Here is a 12113-nt window from a genome sequence, read left to right on the forward strand (position 1 = left end):
TTCTTTAAGGAATACCTTTGGCTCTATTTAACCAAAACCTCTTTTCTTTTCTCTTAACTCATCAGATGCATGAAGATCCTTTTCAGAGACTCTCAGACATCAAACAGCCTCTGAGGAAGGGCAAGGGAATGGAGTTCAAAGGTCAGGAAAGCCTCAAGACCTCAACCCCCCACCACCACCGCTGCCCAGCAATCCACTGCTACAAACCCACATTTGTTTCACCATACTTATGAAGACATTTCATTTTCTTTGTGCATCTTCAACCACCAAATATAATCCCTAGCCTTTCACAAGCCCTCAACAAGGAGCCCTAACTCTAACACTGAACGATGATTTTAAAGTTTTAGAGTGTTTTACTGGCTAAAGCTAGGTTTATCCTTGATGCAACAGTTAACAGCAGTCCCTTTACTTTGCATTCAAGGGTAGATCCATGTTTAAAAACAAATCATTTGTGACACAGAGCAACAGTGACATACTGGTTTACATCCAGGTTACTTCTACTTCTACTCGTCTCATCAGTGAGTATGACACTACAGCAGTTGCGGTGTTTGCGTAGTTTCATTTGCTGTGAAAACTGGGTCGTGATGAGCAGAAAGGTTGCAGTGGAGAGGGGGCTTTGTTAGATGTGTGTTACTGAAAAGGAGGAGACTACTTAGTTTTTCCTGAACGTGATGTTGTTACGCTGTACGCCCAAGCTGATCAGTCAGTCTCCGTGTGTTAGTGTAGTTACATTTTTGAGACGGTACCCATCAGCTGCAGAGGAACCATGGTAGCTATGTGTGAACTATTATCCCTCCTTAACAAAGCCACTACATAATGAGGAGATAAACTGCTACCCACCTCTAATTCTACAAAAAAATGGTTATGCCAAAAAACAAAATTCTAACACTAAATGGCCACTTCATCTGGATTAGATCCCTAAGCACTGAGCTACAATAGTTAATCCAGTGAGCTAATTTTTGTGTTTGCTTTCATTAGGACTAAAAATATTTCTAAATATGAATGTAGAATATGTGCACAGTGGGGTGGAGGTGGGGCTTTTGAGATGCTGTGTGAACAGTGGCAGCAGCAAAAGGGTGAGCAGACGCCTGACAGGCTAAGTACACCGTCGCTAAAAAAAGCATGTGTTAGATATACAGTATGTTGTAACGAGAAGCGTACGTGAAGTCAAGTTAACATGACCCATAGTTACATACAGGACTATGGGTCAGTTATATACAGAATAAAACCCAGGTTATAAATATGGAATATTCCTTCAAAAGACTGAGATGGGATCAGTAAAGGGAGTACTTGGTTGTGACATTGAGATTTTTTAACAACACAATCAACGGCGCTCTCCTCCACATCATAAAAACACAAAATGAGGGAACATCTTGTGGAAGATTTGACACATTTGTGGTTATTTGTTGACAGGTTATCTTGCAGTTGGCTGGAGTGCCTGGAGCTGAAGACAGGTGACTATACCCACTCTGTCTATTAAATACTTCTAACAGACACAGAGCTATTTCTGCTTAACTTCCCAATGACTGACCTTCATGTTGTCTGAGTGAAGGAACAATTTGTCCTCTTCTGTCTGCTTCTGTCTCATTACCAGCCATATTAACTTTTCTGTCACCTTTGACCCTTGGCCCCTGACAAAGACAAAGTGGAGACAAATTAAAGCCCTGTGCTTTCAATCAGCACAGGAAGCCCCTCCGTTTCCAACTCCATAATCAGTTTAATTTCATTTCCTTTAATTAATCTTCCTCTAGACCGGGTCACATGACAGAAGTGGTATTCCTACTAATTTCATTTCAGTTGATTCTTGCTTTAAAAAACAAATGATAGCATCAACATTTTGATGCCATCATTTGTTTTGCAACCCCTGCTTTTATACAGAGCATGATTAATCGTGCTCTGTAAAAAGCAGGGGTTGTGTATGCATGGACCTAATATAGAACATGAAGACCTGTAAACTCTTTTCCGTTGGTTCCTCCAGTTATTCAGAGCTGCCAGAGCTTTAGGAAGTCCAGTCAGAGCTCTGAGGAAGTGCCAGGTGTAAAACAAACACTCCAAAAGTGCACAAAAATGATGAATATATATTGCAATCCTTTAAATATGGAAGTAAAATTGACTTACCCTTGAAATGGCACTTGTGTTTTTAACTATTTTGGATGTTTTTATGAAGAAATTCTTGTGTGCAGTAATTAAGATATGTTGCTGTCATGAACAGTAAAAACAGTAAAACTATTTCAACAGTTACAGTATACATGGTCTGATGTGAATGCGTGAAGTCTGGGTTGATGATAGCTTCCTGGCCTGATTCATCCATAGTACAAAAACGTGTATCTCACACTAACAGTTGCGTAGTTTTTATTTATTATTGTGCTGACAGCAATAATAAGAATTAAAAAACAGCCCTCACTGTGAAAACAGTTTTCTACAGAAGAAATAGTCCCCATGAGAACTGTTGGCAGTGTGTTCAGGGGCAGACATTCAGATAACCAAAGCTATTCCCATGGCTAAATACCCCTAAGGGGGAAGTGAGAGACACTGTTTTTTCCTTTGTGAACTTTTAGGTGACCACAGCGGTAAACGTTTGATGACTAACAGCTTATTGTTTTTACCAATCTTCTTCATATATCTGGACATGCTGGATATCATTTGTATTCAGGGAGATCTACTCTATAGACTTATAAATTTATACTGTATGGCGTTACTTCTAAAATATTTCTACTGTCATGTACATGTATATAAACAATATGTGTTTAGTATGCTTGGATAGATAAAGTTCTGGAAAGGACGTCGAAGTTGTTAGGGACGGCAGGCTAGGTATGTCTGTATTTTAACATAACCACTGTTTGTTTAATTTGCTGTCACATCTCTCGGTATTTGCAAAAACAAAAATTTCTGTATGTCTTGCACATTTTTATGTGGGTATATGGATATACTGGAGCTTTCCTAGTAGGTATACAGTGTTTACCTGCATTTAACGTAGACTACACTAATGTATACAGCCACACTAGCAGCTTTTTACTCAGACACAGCAGTACTTTGAGCTGAATGCTAATGTCAGCATGCTAACATGCTCAAAATTACACTGGCTGAAAACAGCACTTTAACCAGACAACAGATAAGTTTAGTGCTAGCCTGACATCAAGTTATTATTGCAATTAATGTTAATTAGCTCATTTATATCTGACAAAGACAACAAAATGGAAATTATTCCATCTAATATTGTTTCCTCACGCTGGTGGTAAAACATTCAAGGCAGTTAAAGGGGCATTAGGTAGTTTTCAGCGGCCACTAGCGGTTGCGGTTTTATAATCCAAAACACAACCGCTTTCATACAGAAATCCCACAATAAATGTGGAAACACTGGCATGCCGACTGTGGCTTTTCACCAGACATGTTCAGGCTCTGTTACTGTTACAATGCTCTCGGCTAAGAGGCGTACAGGGCAGCAAGCCGCATACCGGCACAAAAAAGGCAGTGTACAAAGGCTATAGACAAACAGGCATTACAACTCATTTATTAATAAGTGATTTCATTGAAAAACTACATACAGACCCTTTAAGTATAACATGTTTAATTCAAGCGCAGAAGGGGAAAAGGGATTTTAGACCCAAACCAAGACACCAGGCAGAGCAGGTTCAGTTATACTGAGTTTTAATAATAAGCAAACCAAAAGGTACAGACTTATGGTAGATGAGACAGGCAAAGGTCAAAAAACGGTTAGGCAGTCCAGAAAAAAAGGCAAAAATATCCAGTAAGGCACAGGCTAATAATCCAAACTCCAACAATTTGAAAGGAAGTCCAACAAACCAGGCAGATGGGGAAACACTGGATAAAACACTGGAGATAGGTCAGGGACTCTTGACAAACAACAAAAGACAAAGCAACACTAAACAAAGGGAAGACACAGTCTTAAATACACTAGAGGAAGTTGAACCAATTGCGGAGAAGCAAACAATCACACAAGCAGGATAACCAAAGGAATAGAAAGAGATGTTAACGCAGACACAAAATATAAAGGAAATACAAAAGTCAAAGTCAGAACTTTGACACATTGTCCCCTTTAGTCCCCTTTGAAAAAATAAAAAGAGCAGTGTTCAGGTGTAAACAAACTAAGTGTGTTTGGACTGAGCATGGCATTTGCAAGGCTTTCCTCCTCACCCTGTACACTCACAGTAATGGTGTGGGAACAGTGAACCTAACCTACTTACAGAGAGAAACTACTCCAAAACATCCTTGTTGACATGTTTGAAGCTGCCCTGGGCAACACAAGCTGCCACTATGTGCATTTCATTACCAAGAGCAAACCCATTTCTAAATCCTGTTAGGACTGTCAGTGGGATGCAGAGGGTTTGTTAACATGAGAGAGGGATTTCATATGAGTCCATGTCTGTGTGGGGGAATGTGTGTGTGTGTGTGTGTTCCATTGAGACTTATCTGGGTAAACAAGACAAAAAATACATTCATCATATAGCCAACAATGATGCATTAAGTTACAAAGCTAGTGGGGATTCACTCACTTCAATAATAAGCACAGATAGGGAGGTCAAGGTCAGTCCGATTAGCTACAGAACAGCAGCTGAAAAATTATGCTTCACATCCTTAGTATTATTTTTTTTTTTATGCAAATAAATGTGGACATTTAATAGTGTTTCTTTTGAATACTAACAAGTATACATTGTTGTGAAGCACCTGAAACTGAACTCCATACTATCCACCTACAGTTTCAGACCTGCAGTTACAGCCCAGGCAGTGTCATCTATCGGCAGGAAAAATAACAGCAGCAGCGTTTTAGATCTACAGACTGAAAAACCTCAGCAGGGGTATCTTGGCTTGGGCTTAAAAAATTTTTTTAACAGGAAGTCTGCATTACAAACTGACGAAAGAAGTGACCATTTAGGAGGCAAATATGTTCCAATTCCAGCTGCATTATGGGAAATGTAGGATCCAGCATATTTGGAGCCTGAAACATATTAGAGACTGCTAGACAGGATATCTTAGCCCCGGCTACTCCACTTTTCCCAACTTGTCTTTTCTGAATCTGTCTCTTGTCAATCCCCCAACTAAGTGCAACACTAAATTGAGTAACCCAATTATTCGTAACTTTTCCCTCAAATTTGTCATTTATGTTCTCCGGTTACTTTTGATCTTTCCTTTTCCCCATAATAGCTTCCTGGGGTTCTCTACGGTGCTTTGCACTTAGTGAGCAAGACTATGAAAAGCTAAAGTATTACAACTAATTATCTCTCCATTCTCACCAGAACTGAAGTGAGAGTGGACAGACTTTCTAATTTAAACAAACACTCTGAACGCCCCATGAGGACTGTCAAGTATCCCGCTTTTTACAAAGTTATTTAGTTGTCAGTTTGAAATCTTTGACATTTATAACACAGAAATGTTGTATAACTTCCTGCTTGAACATCACACCATAATTCCTGCAAATATTCTACAATATCCACTAGTTATGAAGCTATTATGTAAGGTCACAGCCCTATTTGACATTTGTGTGTATGAATGACTGAAGTGTACGCAGGTCCATATGAAAGTTGATGTTTATTTAATAGACCTTCCAGCTCTATGGAAAGGATAATAGTGCTCTCTTCTCCACAAACCAGAGAAAACCATGCTGCTATGACAAATTTGCTTATTTAAAAACGTGTTTCTAATGCTATTCATGCCCCGAAAAAAAAAAGCACTGCTGTTTGAAGTAGTGTTCATTTTGTTAATGAAAACCATGACTAAATATGTTCATTAATGACCTCTAAAATGCGACGATGATGAGAAGGCAGTGGTAATAATTCTGAATGTGTATCAACATGCAATATCACTGATGAATAAAAAAAGACTCAAATGTAGTTTAGTTTTTCAGACCCTTTTTTCTGTTGACACAAAACAGAATATGAAGAAAGTGTCTAAAACTGTAGAAAAATACAGCTGGTGGCTTAGCCCAGCCCAGTAGCGTAACACTAAACAGCCACAACTAAACTCAAAACAACTCCATACACTGTCTCATTTGCTTGTCATGCCATGTGTCAATTGAATCATCACCTTGTTACACCTTCGATTTTGCTCTTTTTTTCCTCCTTTAAGTCATTGAGCTACATTTTATGTATTAAATGTGATAGACTATATCAGTGTATTATTATCATTATTTTTATTATTAAAAACATTGTTAATGTATCCACAGCTAATGACTGTGACAGAGAGCGGTGCATTCTTGCAAATGGGATTAGGAGCAGTAAGAATAGACAGAGAAACCTGGTTACTTCGCAGATTGTCTGTCTTGTGTACTACTGTCAGGATAAAGTGGCAGTTTCAGTCTGGAGATGATTTTGAGGTTGTAGAAAACAGGTTTGGTGATGGTTTGATGTGTGACTGGAAAGAGAGGATGAAGTCCAGAATGATACCCAGGCCAGAACCATGAGCTGTTTAGTTTCCATTTAGTTTGAATGATTAGTTGACAGATTTTTATGTTTAGGTAATTGATGGGACTGTGGGGGGAGCTGAGTGGATAATTTAGTGCTGGGGTGGGTGTCGTAGCAGTGGAAGCCCTAGGCCGTGGTGGCAGATGATCAGATCAAGAACAAGAAAGTAGAGTAAAGGAGTCTTGGGACACACACTTACTTTACAGCACCCAAAACCTGGAAATGATGGGAACTTTGGTTCCAAAACTTGATTATCTTATTTCTTCCCCAGACAGAAGTAAGAATAAGAATAATAAAAAAATATATTCCTGGAACACTGACACGTTCCTGTATAAGTTCATTAATGGGGGTGATTTGTCAAATTGTTTGTCTGAGGGGAGTCTAAACCCCTGGTTTATCACATTTGCTGAGACAGAAGAGAAGGAAAACACAAATGCCATGGATAAATATGTTACCTTGCAGATGAGGAGATTGTGGTGTTTTTGGGCTGTGATGCCATATTTGGATATCTTTGGATATTTTTTTTAGTGAACAAGGTCTGAGGCCCTTGCTTATATAAAGAAGCTGAGGAGTGTAGGGGCCGCCTCACCTTTACAGCTCGTATTCTAAACAAACAAAAAATTCACCGTGGAGCCCAGTCACTATACTGCTACTTTCAGCATTACTGTAATCTGTAATATTTATAATATTTATCATAGTGTCATATTGTCCTAAATTCTCTTCTTCCCTTCCCTTTCCCCTTCCCCTTCTCTCTGAAACTTTCAGCTGAATATTTTCCTCCTTCGCAAGACCCCTCCTACCTAGGACCTTCATTATTCTGGGGCATACGTGGGTGTATCCTCTGTGGATGGTCTTGAAGTGGCATGATTAGTCTGGGCCTCTCAGGCTGAACTGCGTATATGTGGTGTGGGCACACTCTCCCCTGTGGTTCTGGAAGTTGCCCTGTACTCGACCTCCAGCTAAAGCTCCAGTATGCCCCTCCCTGCTTTATCCTAAGTTACCCTCCTCTGCGAGGCGCAGCCCACTGGCTTTTGGCTGTCATGCCTCAGGAACCCTACTGCAGCCTTTCACTTTCGCTCGTATTCTTCATCATCCCTGACTTTTTGATGTGAAGGCTTGAATTCTTTACAGTCATTGTTGAAGTTTTTGTATTGACAGCCCTTCTCACATGTGATAATCAGTTCAATAACACCAGGTATAGTCAGCTCTGACCCTGTTTACTGCTGAAGGAGGGACAAATGATTCCAATATAACAGCTGCTGTGGTGCAAAACTCATCTTCTGTGATGAGATTAGAAGCAGTTTCACCAGTCGTCTGAAGATGGATCCTATTAAAATCATGATTTCAGTCTCATTTTCACGACAACCATTCATCTGTATTTGCATTAGCAGGGAGATCTGTTGCAAGAAACAAGCACTTCTAATCCATCAACAAATGACAAGCTAGTGTTTCTCCACATGAAAAGCTTTACACAGAGAGAGAGGGATGGGAAAGGAAAGCAAAAACAAGGCCAGAAAGAGACAAAATCAAGGAAATCCTACCGGTGATGAGGAAGATAAAATAAACTCAGACAAAAATGTTGTGCTGAAAAACATGTTCACATTATATTGTCTATGAAATGCACGTGTTTGGCAAGCAATGTTTGAGTTGCATCACCGAGTAAAACCATATGTTTAACCACCCACTTGGACCCTCAAAATGCATGACTACATAAAAATATGTCAAAGGAACATTATACTGCACAGTGCATCATCATACCTGATGTGCTCAAATAGGACTCCTAAAAGTTACCTTTACATACTGTTAATATACTAGATGGTTTTGCCAAATACATTTGGAGGAAACACAACTGCTGCCTGGATTAAAATAACTGGCAGCAATACAAATACAAATAATTACAAATACAACTGACTGTCAATTTGACAGTTGAATGGTCAACTAAAATTAAGTAGCTGACAAAAATGTTTTAGTTGTGCTACAGCACATAAATGCACCGTTCCTCTTCGTCAAACTCTACTGTGCACTTTAATTGAGTTATTCTGGACACTAAACACTAAATGCTGCCACTACGTCAGCCGGAAGTGTACCTGTCACACTTTTTTCTTTTAAAAGGTTGCAGGAAGGTTGAAAACAGACCATATTGTTTAGGGCTGACCCCCAGTAGTGGAAGATTTGATGCTTCGATGGGTGAAGCCTGATTCGACTGTCAATCTCACAGTCGAAGCTTTGCAGTGAAACGAGGATCATGCCATTTTGGCGAAATGGGGATGCGCAACGTCTGATTTTACATAGAGCTACCGGTTTTCTCCCAATAAGTTAACCTCTTAACATTCCTGTAAAATTCTTGCAAAACTCCCATTCAAGCCATATCCAAAGTAAATTGAATGCAGTTCTTGAACATTTGGAGTATCTGCCTGGTTTTGGGCTTCTCTGAAAGAGAACACTCTGGAGTGTCTAACCCAAAAGTCAGAATGACTGTAAGTGCTACTGGAATTAATATATTTTTCGTTTCCGCTTGAAAATGCTTGCTAACAAATGCATGCAGACAACTACAGCTGGGACTTATTAGCTGGAAAACACTGAAGGACCACAGGATAAAGCATTACCTAGTCCTAGTTTAAATTTCATACCAATACCATGAAAAATTACTATTTTACACAGCTTTCTCTGAGTGTATGCCTTAGCATATATTTTCTAAAACAGCCCCGCCCCTTGGCGGTAGACAGCTGCTGCTGCATTGCTCCGTATCAGCCGGTAGCTTTACACAGATGTGTTTTTTTTGCTGGTAAAGTTGGATATCGTTATTTTCAGAATGTTATTGGCTACACAAAGTGCCAGTCATCGGCACAATTGCTTGCAATTGGCTCGGTCTACACACGAAATAATAGGGGCTGGCCCTTCCTTACAGCGTGGACTCTCGTTGGATGTTGAAGGTTTTAAAACGTGTGAGCTCCTATTGGGTCGGATTAGCTGTAAGTCGAAAGGTTACAGTTTGGCGGCTAATTTGAATGCAAGCTATCTTAGTTGTTTACATTCAAATCGGCGTCATTACGGTTATAATGATATACGAGCCACGTCTGAAATATGAAACAATACCGCAGCAGTCCCTGGGGATTTACTGATGGAATAATGTGTTTTGGACTAAATATTTTTACTGGATTGGATCGTCTGGACCTTTGACAACGTAACAAGAAAATTTTTGTTGGAATATAATCGATTGGTGGATTACTATGAGGCTTCATAGGTGAGTCGCGTCAAGTTTGCTTGTACTGATTGGTCTGACAGAGGCGCTGATTGTACCCGCTGTGGTGATTGTATCTTGAAATTGTTTGCATTGTTTGCATTCAAATAGTGCATCGTATGAGTATGAAGTTAACATATCAGCTGTGTGCACATACCGAAAGCTGCCGCCAGGACCTGACAGCCCTAACCCTGGGCATGTGCGCATGTGTAGGCGTAGCGTGTGTGTGTGTGTGTGTGGTAGCGGAAGAGGAACACTTGCTGAAGAGACGGAGATCCAGCTTCACTGGTGTTGTGCCGAGTTGTCCGCGCCTGATGTCAGCTGGGATTGGCTCCAGCCCCCCGCAACCCTGTATGCAGGATAAGCGGTTGACGATGGCTGGATGGTTTTATATCACATGTCCCCTGCCCTCTAACAGGCTAACTTGAAGAGGCTACACATACACTTCCAGGTAACATAAACTTTTAATTGAGTGATGGCCCAGGGGCCTCATTTATAAACGGTGCGTACGTACAAAACAGGGCTGGAAATGTGCATACGCCACTTCCCAAGCAAAGGTTGTGATCTATAAAAAACAAACTTGACAGAAGAATGTGCGTCCTGTAAGTAAACTCTGAACCATGCGTACATAAAGAGGAGAAATGAGAAACGGCAACTCACATGGCAGAAGGATGAAACTGTTTGAAATGAAGGCCTACTACTGTGTAAAATAAATCAAAATATTACCTCTGAGTAGTATATGCTTAAAGCCTTTCTGAATAAACAAACATTGATTGACTTTCCCTGAAGTGCGCAAAAAAAACACATTTACAGATCGTTTGCTGCGCACAAAAAGATCCAGATTTAAGATAATAAACACAAACAATGTTTCTGCAAAAGAACGCCTTCAATATGTTGTACAGTGTAATCAGGAATCATATTAATTAATACTATCCATACAGTGCAATTTATTCAGATAAATAAGGTGAACAGGAGGACAAATTACATTTAAATTGATGCCGTTTTCAATGCGTCAGTCGAGCAAGTTTCATATATTATTATCAGATGTTTGTTGCCTTTTTGAACCACTTTTGAATGTGATGCGCTGCTTGGCGTTATGGAAAATAGCCTATTAACACTATTTTATTAAAGAAATCTTTCAGTGTGTGTCACATAAAACAAGTCTTATTTCTTTTAACTCATCAGCAGCCTCATTAAGTGAGTGGACTGTTAAATAAATATTCAAACAGGTGGAATGCATTTGGTTTACTATCTTTTCAAATGGGGGAATCCAAATTAGTACCTGGGTCATCCTGTCTTGCGTGTATGTGTCCCCCTCCAGCCAGCACTGGATCATCACTCAGATGTTCCTGCAGATCGGTTATAAAGGCGTGGAGCTCCGGTGCCCCTTTTCGTCTGGTGCACAAACGCTGTGTGAAAGTGCGTTTTTACCCACCAAACAACATGCTTCAGCTTCACCAAAAGGAACTGTCAGAGTTTGCCTCCTTTTCTTCCTGCAGTCAGGACGTATTAATATTAATGAGGGGCGTTTCACTGACCATTTATAGACAACTATGGGCGTTTGAAGGGTCGGACATGGAGCACCCTCACATGCGCCACATTTCAAGTTGATTGTGATTTATAAAGGGAACTTGTTTACAAGTGTGCGTACGCACGGTTTTATAAGTCTGAATATTTTTTGGCGTACGCCATTTTTGATTTTTGGGCTCTGCAGCGGCTGAATCAAACTGCTCAGAAGATCATTGGTACCCATCTCCCGAGCATCAGTGATATCAGTGAGGTGAGGTGACCTGCAGAGCCCAAAGGATACTAAAGGACAGTACCCACCCAGCCACAACCTGTTCACCCTGCTGCCTTCTGGGAAGACATACAGAAGTATCTACTACACCAAGCAATAATTTGTCTCACCAGGTGTATCATATTCTTACCAGCTATTTTATGGCCTCATTGTAATGGAAATGGAGCCAAATATCACTTTGTTTCTTCTTCCCAAGCCCTGTTCTAGTCAGTAGCCACGGTTACATGGACAATATTTCTTCAACTCGATTTAACTCATTCTGATTATCGGATTACAAAGCAACTTTTCCCCCCAGACTATGAGATTCAAATTCAAATTCATCCTCAGCACTGCACCCCGCAAAATAGTTTATTTCTGTATATCTTATAATTTTTGTATGTATTGTTTGCTTTTGTAGCAGAAAGGGAACTAAAGACTGCATTCCATTTTACAACCCTATTGTAATATATTGAATACATTTACCTTGAATATTGTATGACCTTAAGATTCTGTGGAAGGGTCACATGAAGCTAGTAGTTAGCTAGTAGTAGTTTATATTTTTCATTTCATTAAGCATAAAATCTAAAGACTGGATAATGTGTTATTTTTGGTTTTGTCAACAGATGCTTCATTGCACACAACAACCTGTCACTCGGTATTGACAGCCGGATGTTTG

The sequence above is a fragment of the Micropterus salmoides genome, unplaced genomic scaffold (assembly GCF_014851395.1).
Source record: "Micropterus salmoides isolate LMB-PRFRI ecotype aquatic unplaced genomic scaffold, ASM1485139v1 Ms_hic_scaffold_5, whole genome shotgun sequence".
Classification (NCBI taxonomy): Eukaryota; Metazoa; Chordata; class Actinopteri; order Centrarchiformes; family Centrarchidae; genus Micropterus; species Micropterus salmoides.